Source organism: Centroberyx gerrardi, chromosome 16, assembly GCF_048128805.1.
Source record: "Centroberyx gerrardi isolate f3 chromosome 16, fCenGer3.hap1.cur.20231027, whole genome shotgun sequence".
NCBI classification, from domain to species: Eukaryota; Metazoa; Chordata; class Actinopteri; order Beryciformes; family Berycidae; genus Centroberyx; species Centroberyx gerrardi.
Window position 1 is genome coordinate 23,448,034 of NC_136012.1, and position 20,547 is coordinate 23,468,580.

The 20,547-nt window shown below is 42.6% G+C and overlaps 1 protein-coding gene across 4 annotated transcripts in view; it reads left to right on the forward strand.

The window, feature by feature from the left end:
• rapgef2b (Rap guanine nucleotide exchange factor 2b) overlaps positions 1-20,547 on the forward strand; it is a 108,883-nt gene that overhangs the window by 57,094 nt on the left and 31,242 nt on the right. The gene's annotated exons all lie outside the window — the stretch shown is intronic.

Sequence of the window (20,547 nt, forward strand, 5' to 3'; positions counted from 1 at the left end):
TTTTGGAGTGAGACCCTTCATTTAAAACTTTGTTGGATGCCTAAACTGTAGTGCTGAGTGTATTTGTCCCTCACTGAGCATGATGGGATGTGATGTACCCATGCCAGCCACCATCCTCAGTGTCTAAATCATTACCCTGGTTTTGGGAATGCTTTGCTAGTAGATGAATGGCCTTCGTGGTTAGAGAGACCGTCCATCCTGCAACTGCAAGGTCAAAGGTTCGATCCCCACGATGACCAATGTCCATCAACAGCCGTTTGTGCTGTTGCTGTCCTTGAGCAAGACGTTGAACTTCTACCTGCTTACTCATTGGAAGTCGCTGTGGAGAGTGCCAGCTAAATGCCTAAAATGTAAATGTAATGCTAACCCAGTAGTGGAAGTCCCTCTGGGAGTACTGACACGCACAACTACCCACAACCCCCCTAAACCCCCCCCCCCCAAACCCCCTCCCTCCACCACGCTCTGAAGCAGAGCTATTATCCTTGTGAATTAGGGATTATTTGGTTGTCAGGGTTGAAACATGTTTTAAGTTATTTCATGAGGAAGTAGATATCTGGCATCAGAACAATTCTTCTGCAAATTAATTGGGCTTCTTCGATAAACACTGGATCTAAAGGTCAATTTGCACAATTACTTTTGCACAATCTCTCGCTTTTACAGAGGGACAACAATGTGGGAGAAGCAATGTGGCAAATTTACTGAATAGATGGACTTAGTGGATAAACTCCAATGACTATTAGCAGGCTAAGAATGTCTTAAAGTAATAGCCTGCGTTATTTTCGTAGAAATACATTTCCATTTTGCTTCTCCCTATTGCCAACTGATACTGCATCACATAATAATGATATAACCTACATCCAGTTCATGAAAGGTTTTACATTTGCTGTTCAAAACACCCGATGTTGAGTAGGACTTTCCAGGGAAATATCTACACACAAAGTGATGCGTTTTATGTTACTGGAAGCAGTAACAGTGGTTCGTTTGGAATAAATAGCAGAAGAACTGGGTAATTGAGCAGCGATAGCCACCATGGCTGAACAGACAAATACAATGGCTGTACCTATAGAAACTCAAACTTTATCAACAGAAAATCCAAGGAAAAAGACGCCTGGGAAGACCAGTGCAAAACAATCCCAGCAGTGACTACTTATCATTAAAAATGTCACCGAAAAAAAACGAAACAAGAATGTACGTGAAGAATTGTCTTACTCTCTTGCTCTAGTTCCTGAGGTAGAATAGCTTGGAATAGGAACTATCACATTACATTTGATTTTAGTCATTTAGCTGGCACGCTTATCGAGAGCGACTTAAAAGGATTGCAGTAATAGAATAAGCCTAAAATCCTAGATCGCTGTCATTACAAGCATCAAATTTTAAGGAGTGCAAGGGTCAAAACCACAAAGCCGCTGAGACTAGAGATGTAGGAAAACTTTCTGTGTCCATAGATCGATCTTATGTTGTAGATAAAGCAGAGGTATTTTCGAAAAGAGGAGAGCTTTTAAGATGCAGCACATGCCTTCTGCACGCGCTCAGACCGGCGGCCCACACTGAGCAGCCTTGTTCAGAATGGACACAAGTTATTTCTCGCAAAGCCTTCAAGGTCTCTCTCTTTCTCTCTCTCTGCCACACACTCACACACACACACACACACACACACACACACTCTCCTCTCTTTCACATACACATCCTCCATCCCTCTCTCACTCTGTCACACACACTTGATCTCTTTATATTCTCCCTCACACACACACATTATCTCCATCTCTCTCCCCCTCTCTCTCTCTCTCCATTTTGCACTTTATCACACACACACACGCTATCTCTATCTCTAACATCAGCAGCCATTTGTGCTGTTGACGTGTCTCTCTCTCTCACACACACACACACACACGCACACACTTCCTCTCTGACTCACTCTCTCTTACTTGCTTTATCTCTCATTCATCCACTCACTTCAGGTCTTTCTGCACATTCTATCACTCAAGTTCTGCTATCTATTGAATGGTACAGTCCGCCTTTTGTCCATAACTCAGGATGTTGCATTATAATCAAATCAGCTGAATCATTATCATTTCCACTACTTTTGTTCTCCTCTTCCTCCTCTCCTCCACCTCTCCGAACAGATATTATATTCCTGTCCTCTCCACTTCCTCGTTGTCCTCTTCTTCTCTTCCTCTCCCCTTCTCTCCTTTCCTTGAACCCCTTCTCTCCTCCTTGCACACACACCCCCCTCCCGCCCCAGCCTCTCCCTGAACAGAGGAGTAATGCTCCTCTTCTGGGTTTTTTTACCCAGTAGCCACCAGGGCAACCAAGGCCCCAAAACAGCTGTTCCATAATTATACGAGCAGCAGGCGGCAGGCAATCAATACGCCTTTACCCCTTCCTCCAGCCGGGTGGCCAAGTGGTTAGAGAGGCCGTCCTGCAATCAGAAGGTCACAGGTTTAATCCCCGCCACAGCCAGTGTGTCCATCAACAAGCATGCGCCCCGTCGAAGTGTCCTTGAACATGACACTGCTCACTTATTATCAATCGCTCCGGCTGGGAGGGAACGATCAGTTTCTCGGACAACGCCTATGTATTTGTGAAAGGTGTTATAAATATGATGATTTAAAGGTGCTGCGTGTAACATTTTAACCTCAGTTAATCATTACCACGTTAATTTTGAGACATTAATATAAGTAAACAAACGAGACCATTGCCAAGACGACTGGTAACCTCTACACCAGTGGTTCTCAACATGGGGTCCGGGGACCACCAGGGGTCCTCGAGGGGGTTCCAGAGGGTCCCCAGCAAATTGATTAGCATTATTTCATTTACAAATAGTTAACAAAATTAGAGAATGTAGAAGAATGACTGTTTTGGTCATAGTTTCTCTGTTATCTCTCTACCTACAATACAGACAGTCATGGAATTCTGGACAAAATCATATCTAACAATAAAAATATTCTAATATTTGGGTCTGAGAGACAAAATCTCATCAATTGGGGGTCTGTGGCCCTAATGTGGACTAAATTATGGGTATTTATTGAGAATCACTGACTCTACACTGTATTTTACATTGTGTGCCACCTGGTCAGATTTGGAGGGAAATCTGCTGGATTGTGTTACAGCACAAATGGAGATTGCTTTATGGCACAAAATGGACCATTTTTACGTTGCAAGTGATTCACAACTTTATTCCAGTTCCGCTATTGCAACTACAAAGTTTCAGCTTCGTGTTAGCTTACCTTATCGTGCATATTGGCTGTTATTGTGAGTTGTTATCGGCTGTTATACTTCTTCTTACTTTTCAAAACAAACGCACACAGAGTGACGTCAGGGAGGAGAAGTGCGGACAAGTAGAAACATCCTCTTTGCGACAGGAAGCAGCTGGGTTTATGGGAAATGTGGTCTTAATTTTGACAAACAGTAGCTCTAACAATACCACTGGTTTGAGATAAAGGATCCCAGTTGTCTCGACCACAGTCTTATTTGTTTAAGGTATTTATCCACAGTTAATTTGACAATGATATATTGATGTTTAAAAATCCTACACGTAGCACCTTTTAATAGGACTCTTATTTTTTATTTAGAGGTTGAGATTGCCCTGCAGTGGTAATTAGGAGGTTAATAAGTTAAAAAGTGTCTTCAGTAATCAGTGGGCATGCTGAAAAGGAAGGATGTGTGCAAGCTAGAGGAATAATGTTTGTTCCCTGCCTTCTGTCCTGTCCTTGGCTGAGTTCACTGTGAAAGTTGTTCACCTTGACAGTACATTTAATCTGGTGTTGAGTCCTAAAACGATGTTGTTCTTAAAAAAGTGAAAGAATCTGCCAGTAGGGTGAGATAATAGTTTTTTTTTCCCAGCACAAATCAGCTTGTTTTGAGAGTTTTCTTGAACCAAGTAGTATTACCTTGAAACCAGTGGAGTGCTCTGCGGTTTCACGAAAAGTCAACACACAGGTAAAACAGCAAGCATCATAAACAAGTGAAATCATCTCAGGCTGATTTTGTTTCGTACTTGCTGGAAGAAAACTAAGTTTTAGGCCTCAATACAAGGTTAAAGATATTTTTAAGACGCAGTCCTACAATAAATCAGTGTTAAGATGGACATTTTTTTCGCAGCGTGGTGCAGAACGCTGCGTTTTAACGTGCCACTGATGCTTCAGGCCTAATTTCTCACATCCTTGACTGGCAAGTGGCATGTTTGATAACTTTCATCTCCTCTGCTTCTTTTCATGGCTCTCTCCTTATCCTGGCTCCCAGGAATGCAATAAAGCTCAGGTACTGTATCTATTAACACTGTTGTCTGTTGTGTGTATGTGTGTGAGTGTGCGCGCGTGTGTGTGTGTGTGTGCTCCTGCCGTCTGCATTCTAGCTGTCTGTGTTTGTGCTAGTGCTGGTGGTTTATCTTCGTCTGTTTCCCATTTGTCATGTCTGTCGCTACTGGTAGTCTTCCTTAATAAATACCTTCCATTTGCTGGCATCAAGAATGATAAAGATGAAGAGCGAAGCCTGCTGCACCACACTCAAATTCTATTACCGCGACATCAACGGCAACATCAATTGAATTTGTTGAAACTGCCATGATAAAAAATGTTCCATCCTCGACTTCCTTACATATTATCATGTTTTGTGATCTGCAGTTAGGTTGTAAAGTAAGCGCGCTCTGGTGGAGGAGAAGCGGCGCAGAGAGGCGACATGGACCTCATCACGTAGCTCGGCGATGACAGCCGAGTGATAAACATCGCTGTGGTACAGCTCAGGGCCTGTAAACTGAGATAATGGCAACAATTAAGCTGTTTGAGGTACATCGTATCTCAAACACAGCTCCTCTCTGCTGATGGGCTAGATAGCGGTATTGACTGTCTTTAGGCTCATCGCAATTACGCCCAGATTATTATTATCCTCACTGTGGGTGTGGTTGTGTTGAGTCTTGCCTCAATTTTATGAACTAGATGTGAGCCACTGATAGTTATGTGCTTAGGGTTTCATCATGATGGCTTCACAAACTGGATAAATGCTTCTCCGAGCTTATCAGAGCCGTTTAATTGATACATATAGACCTATTTATCAATTTATAAACCAACACAAGAAACACTTAGGTTGAAGCCAAACAGCGTCGCCGCCCCACGATAGGCCCGGATCCAGTATATCCCATATTCCAGGATTTGCCACGGGACGCTGCCGTGTCCGAGCAGAAATGGATTGTGGGAAAGGGGTTGAAAAGATCAGAGCTCCGGGTGACGAACAGTCAGACCTGCCGAGAAACGCGAGAGGAGAGAGAACAAACCTGCCACTCTCATCCGTGGAAAAGCTGAGCTGCTATTTTTAGAGCTGTCCTTTGTGACAACCTGCTCTGCTTCAGCTGTGCATAGATACAAAAGCCTCAGGTTTGAACAGACAGCGCCTCACAACTGCCCCTGAAATGACGTATTGTACTCTTGATTTTTATTTTTATTTTTTTCTGCTCTGCTTTGTTGCTTGCTCTCTTGCTTTCTTGCTTTATTGCTTTCTCGCTGCCTTTCTTCTGTCAGCTTGGGGTGTTTGGACTCAAAATGACCAAATAACTGGGAGTAGTAAAGGCGGTGAAGATGATTGCTTGTGAAGGCTGGATTGTCAAACATGGCCAATGTGGCTGCTGAATAAAGACATAGTTAATTTGTTTTCTACATATCTTTTGAGCATCTCTTTGCAGCTTACTTTGTCTTTCTTTGCTTCGTTCAGTTGAGCACTCCAGCATCTATTTGTATTTATTAGTATAGAGGCCAAAAACAAAATATGAATTTATTGTTAATGGCAAAATAGCAGACATTGTGATGTGATGGAAATGGGAGAGTGTATACTCCATAAAGCAAGTGAAATGGTGCCTTGTACAACAGATGAAAATGAACTACCCATTGATTTTGCTGTGGTTCATTTCTCAACCAGTTTTATTGGAACGTGTTTGCTGACATTTGATGCGCTTTTCATGTCAGTTTTGACATTCAAAGACCTTTTTGAAAGTTAAGTATTTTCAAAAGGGTTGACAGATGACATTTATTACAATGGTAATGACCCAGCATGCAGCAAGCACCATCAAGTATGCTGTTTTTGTTGTCTTGGTGGTGGTGTCACTTAAATTTTGGATAGTAGACGTGTTTGTTCTATGCTATGTTAAGCTGATGTTAAACAGTGCTGGATGTTGCAGTCGATACTTAATGTGACTAGATAGCCATGAGTAGGTGGTTTTGAGGTGTTAATAAGAATGCTTATTCAACTTGCCTTTATAAAATAATGGTTCAAATATGTTTTGCGCATGCTTCAACATTAAATTTGCTTCAACTAGGGCGCACATTCCCTGTGTTTATGCATTTTTAACATTGAAAAAGACATTGATGATAACAACATGGAAACCACTCAGATAGGAACATGATGAAATACTATGATCTTAGTGGTTATGATGTTTTAAGTTTTAATTCAAAACAAAAGTCTGGCTAACACACACACACAGTTAAGAGAGGCTGAAGGCATTCTCTCATTTATATTATTATTTAAACCTTCATATTTCTGTGCAGCCTGTCCTGTCCTGAATTTGCATCTTCCACAATTTGGGTTTGTTTATTTTCCTTGCACAGTTGCATCACTTTCTGATGCAATAATCTGCTCAACATTTTGGTATGTTTAAATGTATATGTCTTCAGGTTGATGTTGTTATAGAGAGGCCCATAGGGCAGGATAGAATAAAAATGTCTAGAGGTAATATCTTCCCACATGGAGTTGTAAAATGTGATGAACTCCCACATTAAGCTGTTATAGATGGTAAAACTTAACTCGTTAGATTCCACATGAGCAATTATTGCTCACCCGGAGATCCGTTTGTGTCTGACTTGCAACACCTTGCAACAAATTACACTATAAAACCTGTTTTAAAGCCTGCCATAGTCAATTCTGGGCTTTTAAAGGAAAAATCCACCGTCAAATACTCTTCACTCTTAGAAATCTACAATTTGTGATGTTCCCCGCATTCCAGGAGTTATTTTTGTAGAGTGTTGTAATTTACTTTTTCTCAACCTGCCTCGTCTACTTCAACTTAAGTTAGTAATTTCCTATATTTCCCAGAATGCCTTTCAACAAGCTGCAAAGAACGCGTGAGAACGTATTGCTTTCAATCGAAGGTGGCCGTATGGATTACTTGGATTCTGAGGGGCTGAGACCAAAACCTGATGTTTACCGTTGATGTTTTAGACAGCTGAAACATTTTCTGTTGTCAAACTTCATTGTAGCTGTGCTGGAAATATCTGAATGTGACGTAATGTCGTCTACATTTGGCCAGGTATCCGCTGGAATAAGAAAGTTACACCACCAAACACCAAAATGGGCCCAGAAATGCAAGGTACGTCGCAGTGTTAAAATGTTTTAGGGTAGGTTTTTAAGTTAAGCTTACCTTGCCTTCAGAAAGTATTGAAACCCCTTGACTTTTTCTGTATTTTGTGTTGAATTAATCCAGATTAAATTGAGATTTTTCGTCAACAATCTTTCTTAAGGCACTCTACCTTGACCTTCTATGGTTCTATGGTTTAAGATTGTGTTTGTGGTATTTCTGCTTTATTAAGTTGCATGCCGTGAAAAGAAACAGGACAATTGGGCGAGAGAGAAAGAGGGGAAGACATGAGCCAGACTCAAACCCACCATGTTGAACCATGTTACAGTACATGGCTCCCTAGCCCACTGATCCACTAAGCTCCCCTGACCTTCTAAGGTTAAAGACTTCCGGTTGGTCACCGCCACAGTTAGGCTTTAACCTCATCCGGAAACTTCTAGGTACTGATCAACTTTCCATACACCTACCAACAGTATTACACATCTGTCAATGTTTATCCGAGAGTAGCTGGATTTGTTTCATTGGTTTGGTTCTTTTTCATTCATGCAATTTGAAGGAGCTGCAAGATTGCGACAGATTTTTTGCCCCATGAATCTACAAATGTAGTCTTTTTTAAACATGCTTGTGTCTGCCTGGGTTTGCATTGCAGAGGTGACAACAGCGGGATAAATGAAATAATGCCTGGGGCTGTAGCAGCTACGAAAACGTAGTCTTTTTTTTTATTCGATCATCTTTCTCATTCTAAGAATTCTGTTTAGAGCTGTCGCAATGGGACTGATGTCAAAGATTAATGCACCAAGGTGGCAACGTCAGGAGCGTTCAGTTGTGTTTTCTCTACTTTGATTGAGGGAGTGTCTTCAGAAGGTGAATAAGGTCAATCACAAAGCAATAAATCCTAGCATGTCACAAGTTTGATCCTGTAATAGCCAATGTGTGTCCATCAACAGCCATGTGTCCTGTCGAAGTTTCCTTGAGTAAGACACTGAAAAACTACCTGCTCACTCACTGTAAGTCACTCTGGTTAAGAGTGCCACCAAAATGCCTGTAAGATGTATGAATGGGAGCTTCAAGAACTGTATGAGGAAGAGTGTCTGCTGATGTATAATGTATTTTAACATGGTTTGGCTTGTTCTGATCTTGGCTGATTGCTCCTGAATATTCTTGTGAGATATCCAAAGTATCGTTTCATTCTAAACAGTTTCAGGTTTTTTTTTTCTTTCCTCCTCTTCCCTCTCCTGTTTGCTTTCCTGATATGCCTCGCCGTTCAGCTCAGAAATCCTCTTCCCGTTAGCTGTAGAGAAACCGGAAGCCTTCCTCTAGCCAGTGTGTGATAATGGATGTCACCAAACCCCTAATCTCACCCCACCTCCGCTCTCTCATTGTAAAGTCACTCTGGATAATGGTCTCAGTTAAAAATGTACGTAGGTAAAACTGCAGTAGGAGGAGCTGGACCGTGGACAGCAGTCCAGACATGACATGTTGTCTTGTTATCAAGTTGTTTTGTTAACCAGTTTTAATGTATGCTTACCATTGGCGTCATCAAATGTGAAGCAGGACTTTGTGTGTATATGTGCGTGCGTGTCCGTCTATGTGTGTGTGTTGAATGCAGCATTTTTCTTGTACTTTACCATGCTGAAGTTGTTACATTGCTCTGCTGCTTTATGGCTGTAATGTAGGAGTGGAAGAATCTCAGCTTGCTCTGCTGGTGTCCTCAGTCGCTCTGGGTAAAATCATCAGCTAAATGCTTGAAATGTAAAGGTTATGAACTTCTGCTGTTTTTATGAACTTGGTTTTAATGGAGAGAGTTAAATGGAATAGATGGCATTTAGAGATGGTGTACACTTGACTTTCTGCTGGATGTGCTATGAATTTACTGAGTAGAGGGCTGGTGAACCTCTGTAAAGATCAATTTTTTCTTCTCAGTATTTCTGTTCATCGTTTTGATTTTCTAAATGGACCTCCTTGAAGCTTTCGCCTGTGTGTGTGTGTGTGTGTGTGTGTGTGTGTGTGTGCGTGTGCATATGTGTTAGTGCACGGGTGTGTCATCCAACTGAGTAATGAGGTTTTTATGGCTCTAATGCTACGCATCGGCAAGCAAACACCATCACATGACCTATACCCATAATGCATGGAACAGTTGCAGCCACGCTGGGTTCGCAAACTGTGTTTACAAATGGCAGACGAGGTACCGCCCCCCCCCCTCCCCACCTCATGCATTTAGCACAGGCTTCAATTGAATTTGAATGCATTCATGTTACTCTCAAGCGGCGTTGTCACGTCACTGTCACAATCACCTAAGATCGATACACTCCTGCCTCTTCCCCTTTCCATTTACATTGTGATTACTCAGTAGAAAAACTGATTAATAGGCTTGTTTGTTCCTCGAAAGCATTAAACGGGGGGTTGGGCAGCGGGGCTGATATTCCCCAGACGCGACCCCGTTGCCGCGGTGATGTAATGATGCCCCGGTCCTCCCCCCCGACGATTGCTGGAGACGTTAATGACTGGGCTCGACGGCAAAGCACCTGAGCTTTTTTGTTGTTTTGATGCATTACATCATTGCTCGGGGCAGGAGGGGTGATGTCATACCGGGTCTCCAGCTCCCCCCCACCCCCCACCCCCTCCCTTCCCGCTGCCATGACTGGAGGAGCTCCAGAAACAGACCGTACTACGCTGCTTTCTAGGCATTGTCTAAAGCAGAGCGGCTAGGCTCTTATTCACCATGACAAATAGCTCCAGCCTCAGCCGTCTGGATGCACAGGAAATGTGTCAAGTGTTTTATTGGTTTTATTGGATTTGTTGTTGTTGTTGAAATATGCATTGTGCTTTTTTTATGCCTTGCATTAATCAGTCAGAAACTACTTGTATGTGTGTGGGTGTTTGCACACTTTAGAGATGATCATCAACAATGAGCTTCAGATATATTATCATGATTCCTGTACACAAATGTAAATAATGTTGCAAATGATCAGATTTTGTAATGCCCAAAGTATTGCAATTCAATACTAATGATATTAATACTAATAATTAGTATTTATACTAATACTACTAATGTAGTTGATTGTTCTGTTTCTCAATAAAAACAAAACAGGAAAAAAAAAATCTAGATGACAAGCAAAAACACAAATGAACTGGGAAACAAAGTAATTGTCTGAAAAGACAAGTGGGAAAATGAGAGTACAACAAAATGCATAAATGACAAGTAAAGTAAATACAAATAAAACAAGGCTTTGTTTTTTACTCATTGAGGTATGGATAATTAATTAATAATACTAAAATTATAGTGACAGTCTTAATAGGTAATATTTTGTCATAGTCCTTTGTGTTTTGGTTGCAGATATGAATTGCCAGCTGATTATTTTGCCATTTGGAGATAAACAGTTGCTGGTCTATTGTTTATTGTCTGGGATGGCCTTTAAATCCCATTGTTGCTCGACGCGTCTTTGTCATTTAAAGTGCCGTCCTCCTCATATCTCCCTGTCAGTCAGGAGGGATGGCCTTCATATATGGGACCTTCTGTGCATCCAATAACCAGAGAGCCTCCAGGGGCATGGCCTACCCCCAAAACACACACACACACACACACACACACACACACAGTCTTTCTCTCTGCTCACTCTTGCTCTTCCTCTCACAAAGCAGAGAGGTGATGGTTGAGATAGTTATGTGTGTGTGTGTGTGTGTGTGTGCGTGCGTGCAGCAGAGTGAGAGGTGGTTATTTGTCATTTTCTAGATATTTCAGCTCTGTTAGCGATGGTACTGCTCAGTCTGGTACAGCTGGACGAAGGTGAAGTGGGGGGAGTCCATCACCAATTTCTCTCTCTTTCTTTCTCTTTCACACACACACACACACACACACACATCACCCCCTCCCCTCCCCTCCCTCCTCCATTTTACCATGTCTCGCTGCTTCCGTCGCCACAGCAACTAAAGGCCCCGGGGGGAGGGGGGGTGATGGGGGCGGCGGTCACCCAGTTGCCGTGGCTATTCCAGCTGAGTGACAGCAGTGACATCACTGCCACCAGTCTCAACACTGGTGCAGCTGCCCATTTCAAACACTGTTCTTTCCTCCTCCTACGCCTGTTTCATGCTGTCTTTGAGCTTGTTTTTATCGTAGCCCTTCTCTCTCTCTGTCTGTCTCCCTCTTCTACCCCCTTTCTCACTCTCTCTCAAGCAGAGATGCTGCTGTCTCTCTCTGTATCCCTCTTTTACTCTCTCTCTTTCTCGCAAGAGGAGATGCTGCTTCTCTCTGTTTTCTCTCTCTCCACCCAGGAAATGGCTTTCCCTCATTCCGTTACTATGCCAACCGGCTGCAGCCGCGGTCTTGTGCCGAAGTGAGCGTGATAATGGCATTACTCGCACTGGGCTCCTCTCCTCCCTCCCTCTATCCATCCATCTATCAATCTATCCATCTCACCCGTTAGATTTTTCCTCCACTTGACTGTGCATTTTACCTCTGTCTTGCCTGGTGTCTTGCTTTGTATTTCATGTAATTTCATCTCTCCATATCTCTCTCTCTCTCTGTACCTCCCTTTTCCTCCTCCTCCCACACTGCCTTTTCTCATCCACCCTTCTCTCCTTTCCCTCGTTTCCTCTCCTCTCTCGTCTCTCTATCTGCGATGAGGGTGTTTTAAGCCATCCAGAGGAGCCATAGTGGCTGCTCTTACAGCATCACTGTCAGGCAGGGAGGAGGTCCTTATTCCACCCCCCCACCCCCCGCCCCCATTCTCCGACACACACTCATATACACACACACACACACGCACGCACACACACGCGTACACTCATCCTCCTGCTCCGGTCACAAACAAACCAACAGGGTTAACAAAGCTCGGTGGAGGCTGGCTCCTCGGTCTCCAAATAATCTAATGGTGCGTAAAGGCGTGTGTGTGTTTGCGCGGTCGGTGCGTATACGCGTGTGTTTGCGTGTGTAGCTCTACCGTCGGGAGAGCGAGGGGAGGGGAGGCTAGAAAGGGAGAGGGAAGGCGGAGGGAGCAAACGTGAGTGAAAGTGTTGTCAGCCATTTTTCTCATTTTTTTTCTATTTTCTGCTTTATTATCGGCGCGCCGCTGCTCTCCGGCTGGAGATGTGATTGTCAAGTGGGGGAAGAGAAGAGGCTGGTTCGTCCTCTCTTGGATAGAAGGATATTTTTCTCTCTTCCTCCTCGTCGTTTTTTTTTTTTTTTTTTTTTAATCTATTTCCCTGGGAAGCAGCAGGGAGGCTGGAATAAACGCAGGAGCTGGTGGGGTTGGAGAGCCTAATCAGGCCAGCGAACAGCGGATACTCCCAAAACTATCAAGCCGCCTCCTGCATCCAGAGAGACAGGGAGACGGTGGAGCCGAGGGAGGGGAGCGGACAGGCGGCTGGATGAAGATGGGGGTCTGTGCTGTAGCATAGAGCAGGTCCAGGATGTTAGATTTTAGCCCGGTGAACATTTTTTCATTATGAAACCATTAGCAGCATCAGACAACCATGGAGTCCCGAGCCAGCAAGATAAAACCCCGGTAAGTAGCCTATTGACGTGCAAGGTTTTTTTTCTCCATCTTTTTTTTTTCTCTCATTTATGACCCGCTAGATATGATTACCGGCCGTATAATGGATGTGCATCGGATTTCTATCGAGCCTGCACAAGATGAATGAACGCAGGGCGGGCCAAGGACGAGACCGAAACCCGAACGGTTCGCTCACAGCCTTATCATTTCCCTGTCGAGCCTCCGATGTGTGTCAGTGTGTTGTAGAAACGGCCGCCATGTGCTTGCTGTCACACACACGCGCGCACATACACACACACACGCGCACTTACGTATCCTTATGAAAAAAATAACTATAGCAATCTTATAATATATTTTAGAAGGGTGCTATACAAATATCAGCACAACTAGGCCTATAAAATATCCTATAGGAATATCATAGGAATATTATAGTGATGTCATAGGAGATGAAACATGGTCACTACAAACCCAATACTGAGTCACAGACGCGCTTAAAGTTCCTATAGGGATGTTATAGGTGATTTTTCGCTAGGGCACACACACACACACACACACACACACACACACACTCATTTGCAAGGGTGGTGTGTGTGGTTTACGACCGACGTCTGTGCCCTCATTATGTTTTACGACGCACTAAGGTGACAATACTTGATTGTGGGTCCGCACGGCGCGCCCATGAAATTGCCACGCCGGTGTCGTTTGCTTTGGGGAAAAAATACTGTACAAGCAATAGATCAGAGAATGGATTTGGGGCGGGGAGGGAGGGGTGGTGGGGTGTTAATGTAATGTGCAGGGATGTAGTGGAGGGTTAACCCACCTTTTTCAGCCTGACCTAAATCTTTATGGGAGTAAAATCCTAGTATAGATCATGGTAAGGAGGATCAGATTGACGTAAAATAGGGGTTTGTAAATGAGAAAAGGCATAAACCAGTGCCTCTCTGAAATATAATAGATTTTTGGTTGTACTGGTGGTTGTTTGATATAATGATCACCGAGTGGAAGTCCTAGTTTACCCACCGGTTTATTTACCACTGCTGCCGGTGCTGTCCATGGTGCTGGACACAGCCAGCAGCTGCCAGACATTTGGAGGCCAGAGCTGCTACAGGACTGATCTGCACTTGAACGGTAAATGGATTGATCGGCTGTCAGCGCCGCTGGCATCATTCACACACCGGGGCCACACACACACACACACACATACACACACACACACACGCGCACACCGGGCTGTAAATCATAATGATTGACAGATCCTAGACTGCAGAGCACAGATCCCTAACGAAAAATCACCATAATATTTCTATAATAGTCCTATAGGGATTTATGGCTTGTCTGTGGTACTCAGTTGTGAGTTTATAGAGACCCTTATCATATGTAATGGTACTCTTTTTAATCTCCTATGGTAAATTGATTGAATTGACTTCAACTTGAACTATACTGTATCAATTGTTCTGTAGGGTTTTACTATGACACATCCTCTTCTTCACTGTTTGACTGGTTATCCAACACCTTGGCAGAAAGTCTCAGCCAGGTGAGCAGTAGCCACTACACTCTTAAAATATCCTCATAAAATTTAATATAGGATTGATACAGTTCTTTTTCATAAGGCTTGCCAAAACAGCACTACATATCCTTTAAAGGAACACTTATCTCTCATTCAAGAATCTTTAATAGCAGGATAACACCATTCTTACACTGCCAAAGCATGTTTAAAGCCCAACATCCATACAGCTCAACCTCGAGTAAACAAACAAGCAAGCAAGCGAACACATGTATGGAAACTGTAAATGACAATTATGGAAAACATAAAAACATAATAATCTAAATTTGGCTAATTTTTCCATTGGCTGTCCCTCAGCACATGGAAGGTAGTAACATATTTTAGAGCGAGGATAGATATGAGCCTTCATCTGCCTCAAAGATTTTTATTTTCACTGTTAAATTTTTAAATTCATTGTATTTTTCACTACCATGGGTAGTGAAAAAGCTAGATCTCAGCTAGATCTTTATGTTCACCTCTCTCCCTGCTTCTCTCTCGCGCTCCATATTAAATAAGCTGTTTTTTTAGCATATTAATGGAGGCCTGTGTAAATATTCATTTGGCCCAGCAGGAAACCCACCATGGGTAAAGTCAATAACAGCCACCGGATCTTATTACAGTAATGACATCATCGTAGTAGGCCCATGGCCATTGGCTGCTGTATGTGTAATCCCCAGTTTGCTTATCTTTGTTATATAGACCTGTGTGATTTCCCCTCTTTTGGTTCCATTTTATCTTCGGTCTGCAAGAAGGCACACGCCGTTTTACGCCATGCAATACAATTCATTTTGATTTGTTAGGCTTTTATGGACTTTTATGGCTTTATCTTTTGGTGATAGCCCCAGATGCTGTCTCCTTATCTCTTAACATTTTATAGAACTGATGTCCATGTACTGAAGACGGGGGCACAAATATTTTATCCAGTCTGGGCTTGCTTAGTAAATTTAGTGGAAATTGTAATGGGGGAGTTTGTACTGATATACCACTGATATAGTAGACAAGAATTGATGGTTTACATTTATGTGTTAGGTGTATTTCATCAACCATAAACCCTTGAATCTTATTAAACCCCCACTGCTTCAAATATACATTGGTGTCAATGAGGAAATAAGATGTTTTTTTCTTACTTTTTATATATGGATATGTTTTTTTTTATCCAGTAGCAGCAATATGCTTATGGACAAGGAATTAACAGTTCGTATTGTTGATTTATTTTATTAGTTGGTCAGGAAATTAATGTTAGCATTATGTTTTTCATATTATAGCAGTCTAATCAATTTAGTTATGAAGTATACCTCAATATAGGTTATTCCTCTAACTCAAGATTGCAGAATAAGTATAATTTAAAACTTTATTTCCAAAATACTATACAGCCATTTTGAGATCGTCACATGAAGTTCATCATTTAATATCTGTAAAATACAAAAAAAGTGTAATTTTGTTAACCATGGACTTGAGTTACTCACTGTCCTTTAAAAAACAGCAGACTATGTCTTTATCTTCTTGCTGTCAATCATTGATTTTATAGGAGTAAAGCTTACTTAAAAAAAAAAATGGTTGACATCTGGAATAAAACTCAGCAACAAAGCATTATGATAATAGTATGGTGGCCTGTATGCCTCATTGCGTATAATCATCTCCCCCTGTCTAAGTGCTGGCCTGTGTGGTACTGAGTGGTGGAGCTGTCACCAGGGAGGGGAAAGCCCAGAGAGCATATCAGGCCCATTTAATCGGACACCCTGCCGAAAGGGCTTTAATCTCTTGATCCGCCTGGCTCAGGAAAGCGAGAAGCTGCCGCCATGGTCGGGGGAAACTCTGGGATGTGGCCGCTGTCTCTTAGTCCTCCAACATCGACAGTTTTCCATTCTTTAACAAGTAGGCACAGTTGTAGCCACGTCTAAAATGTTTAAAACGGCAGGACGGCCTCGAGCGGTTTCAGCCGCTTGAGTTCTGAAAGAGAAATCGTTTCGTTGTCAGTTTTAGCTCCCTAATATCACAATTTCATCCAGAAATGTAGAAATTTCCGTCCCATGAAATTTGACCCTTCGCTGAAACTATGAGGCATTTTCTGACGCTCTACCATGCTTAGAACGCCATAAAACGTTGGAAGAAGTCAAGCTCACCAACAGGCCAAGCAGTTCTGGGCTTGGCCTTCCAGTGCAGTAGCACAGCTTCACCCTCAGCTTACTGTATAAAAGCGGTAAAGAGATTGAGAGCCAGCCAGCGCTTCCACAGGGTTTCCGCCCAGCAATCTAGGTCATTAGGTCTACAGTGTAATTTAAGGAGCGGCACATCTGCTCACATGTAGGCGGAACTGTGTGTTGTGGGTCGAGCATTAGAGCAATGCTTAATCCTCCTGTGACAGCTGATTGTAAATATTTTTGGCTCATGGTTTTGAAGAGCTCATTTCATTTGTTTGCCAGAGAACATTGAATGTAGAGCACAGGAGCACTGACAGGCCTACATAAAGGTAGGAGGCTAATCACGTTTTTTAAGTTCTGGTTGATGCTGAGGATATCACCAACCGCATCGCTAACCTAACATAAACTCTGTATAGCATTCAGGCCTGACAGCTTACTGTACACGCGACCGGCGAGCAGTTACCGTCCCGTTGTGCCCGCTGATTAGAAAAGCTGTTTAATGTTGTGGTGGCGTCCATCTTGGCCCAGTCTCTAGCATGCCAATGGACAGAAGAGGTCAGCGGACCAAATGCTCATGGGCTGAATGGACCATGGCTTATTGACTGACAGACGGATGACCTAAATGAGTGGAGAGAAAGGATGAAGTGTTTATTATCCCCCCCCCCCTCCTCCCTCTATCCCTCCCTTTATCCCTCTTTCCATTCCTCCCTTTATCTCTCCCTCTATCCCTCTCCTCTGTCCTCCCTTTTTCCAGGAGGCGGGGCTTGTGAGTGTTGGGGCGGGAGGGGGTATTACTGTTGACATGCAGACCTCCAGTGTCTGGTTGGAAGTCTGCATCGACAAAACTCCACATGACTGGTCTTGTACTGTTAATAATGAGAAAACTCAATTTACCCACAGTGCGCTTCTACTCATTGAATCAGCATTACCATAATATTATCTTCAATATTATTACCATAATATTACAGCTACGTTCACACTGTAGGCATTTAACTGATGCTCTTATCTAGAGTGACTTGCAATCAGTGCAGCAATGTGTTTGAATGTCAGTATGGCCAAGATTACACTGATAGTAAGGAGTGGAGGGTCAAAGCCACAGTACCCAGATGATAAATGTAACATCACAATAATATAAAGCTAGAATTGTGAGTTTAAGATGTTACCTAGCTTCACAGTGACTTCATTTCCAAGGTTTGTATTAGAGAGTGATACACTGAGCCATAATGTGTCTTTTGTCCCAAAAGTCATCAACAGGAAATGTGATTTGGTTTAGCTAGCGCAGTTTCAAATGAACAATGACATTCATCACCATAACACAATAGTGTCCAGTCAGTAATAATGTGGAAGTCAGCTGGAGGCGTTCAGAGTGAATTGGACCAGATGAGGGGATGGGAAACAGCAGCCTGAGGGGGTTAGCGACTGGCCCCTCCGGTCGGCCATTTTGGTTAGTGCAGCCAGCCAGATAATTAAACGTGATGGCAATCTTTGACACAGTATAATCACATCACACCTCAGCGCCATTGGAACCGCACAGAGTGCTCTGTCTGCCTCTCACTCTCTTGACACACTTATAGCACAAAGACACAGAAAAGCACGCACTGTGAATAGCGATATCTCAAATTCAGATTTCCCCTCACAAACATTAGAAACCATGTAGGCTGCAGCTAACAAAAGTGCCCTAAATAACTCGGCACACTTCTCAACTATAACTGTGCGAAATCAATTCGGTGCTACAACTGCTTCAAGCTCTTCACTTTTACCGTTCTCAGGGTACAGTTCATGAATATTGAGAAGTCGTTTAGTCAAAACTAGTTTCCCCTACACCATAGTGTTAATTCTGGCAGAAAAACTCTTGTCCCCCTCTTCCGAAACTCTTTAATTAAGCTATAATGCAGATGAGTGCTTCAGAAGCGGTGACGATGGAGGTTTTCTCACAGTACGTTTGAGAGGAGATGACGGCCCAAACCCATTTACTTGCAAATGAACCTCCAGATGTATTCCAATCCAATCTATTCCATTTGTCATCCAAGTGAGACTTCACAGCGTCGCTGCTGTTGAGACTGATTTCCAAACCTATCTGTGACGGTGTAGTCATTCACACCCCAGAGTGCATTTTGGGGAAGGAGACATCGAGATCCAACCTATTTAAGAGACTATTTTACCTGTGCGGCTCAGATGGGAAGAGTTCACGCTCCCTTCAGTGATTGCAGTACAGCGCGTTCTGTCCGCTGTCGCACCACCGCAGGCTTTATTTACATCACGATTTATTAGAGCGAAGTCTGTTTTCACTCTGAAATTCATAGTCTGACCTTTCTATACCAGTACAGGACAGTATGTGACAGCTAGTGATGAGTTGTACATGCGATTTGAGGCTTTCAAAGTTGTAACAACGGAGTAAAATACACCTATATTTTGAATTGGGGTTAGTTCAAAATAACTTCCATCCAGAGTTAAAATTAGTAAAGAACATATCTAAATATAACCAACATTTAGATGTTGAAAGAAATGGGAAAAGTTAACTCCTGTGTCTTCATTCTCCATCAAAGGGCACATATTCTCCAAAAAAAAAAAAAAAAAAAATGCTGGCTGAGATATCTTGTGCTGAATTAAGTAGCCTAGTTAAATCAGCCATGTTTGACTTTTAGGTGTGAAAATTCAATATTGATGATCTGCCACAGCCAAAGGGGGACTTGAAAGCGGCACAGTGCAGTCTCCCTTCTGAGTATCAAAATATATTGGTAAATAAAACATTTAGCCATGAAATATTCACATCAACAGGCCTCGTGAACCAGTTTATACCATTTGATTAAATCCATAACTCGTCCCTCTGGTATTCTGGTCAGATATCAGGACTTTCATTCCAAAATACTGTATACATTCTGGAAAAAAATAAAATAAAATGTCACCTGAAATAAAATGTTAACCTCAATATTTGCTCAATATTTACAAAATACAGATGATAACATGATAATATTTTGTAAGTAAATGACTCAAGATGACTAATAACATTTTCACTCACATGCCAGGAATCATTTTGTCAGAGAAGGTATCACATTTTTCGAGGGGGAAGATATCTCAATTTGGAGTGAGAAGTGTTCATATCCAGTACACACATTAGCCAAAACACAAAATCGTTCGCTATACTAAGTGCTGTAGTTGTTTTTGTTGTGTTCTTCCTCGCCTCCTTAAAATTCAGCACTGCTCTCACTGCTGCACTGCACTTGGGATGGGGGGGGGGGGGGATGTAGCGTATTTTGCATTTCAGGGTCATCTCCATAGGAAACTGGGTTGGTTCATTTGCAATACGCCTAATTACTGTAGTACTGTCTGGTATATTATACACTATGCATTACTCATACGGGCTTCCCCTATTACTGCCTGGTGTTCGTTTAGGTTATTTGAGTTGCATGCTTTAATTAGGGTATTTCCTCGGTGTAATCATTGCTTCTTGTTTTTGTGCTCAGTTCCTGAAAGGCGTGCCGGCACAGTTATGGCTAACACAGTCGATCCTCAGCACCCATCGCTCTCTGTTGTGTAAAAAAATCACATTACTGCAGTTTTGGCATTTTTCTCCTGTCAGTCGAAAGGTTACATTGCCATTTACGCACTGAGAGACACTTAGATTCATGAGGCCTTTTTAAAACCTCGTTTATAATTTCCAAAATACAAACTTTCTTTTCTTCACTTCTGGAAAACTTGCGATTCTTATACGCCGTGTTGCCTGGTAGCGGCTTCATGGTTTGGTGCGCTAACTGGCAGTATCAGGGAAGGGTGGAGGGGAAGGCTTCTAAATGTCATGCCATCACTTATTTATTCAGTCCCATATTGTGTTAACCTTCGTAAACGTTCCTGACAGATTCCATGAAAGCAGGAAAAAACTTCATTAACATTTCCCTTTTTTCTGCCTTTTCCTGATAATGAATTATTTGGATAAAGTTGAGCTTTCGCAAAGGGGCTCATTAATATTTTTTCATGTATGCTCTGGTAACATTGGTGTGTAATCACAGGAGTGGAATAAAGACGGAGATAAAT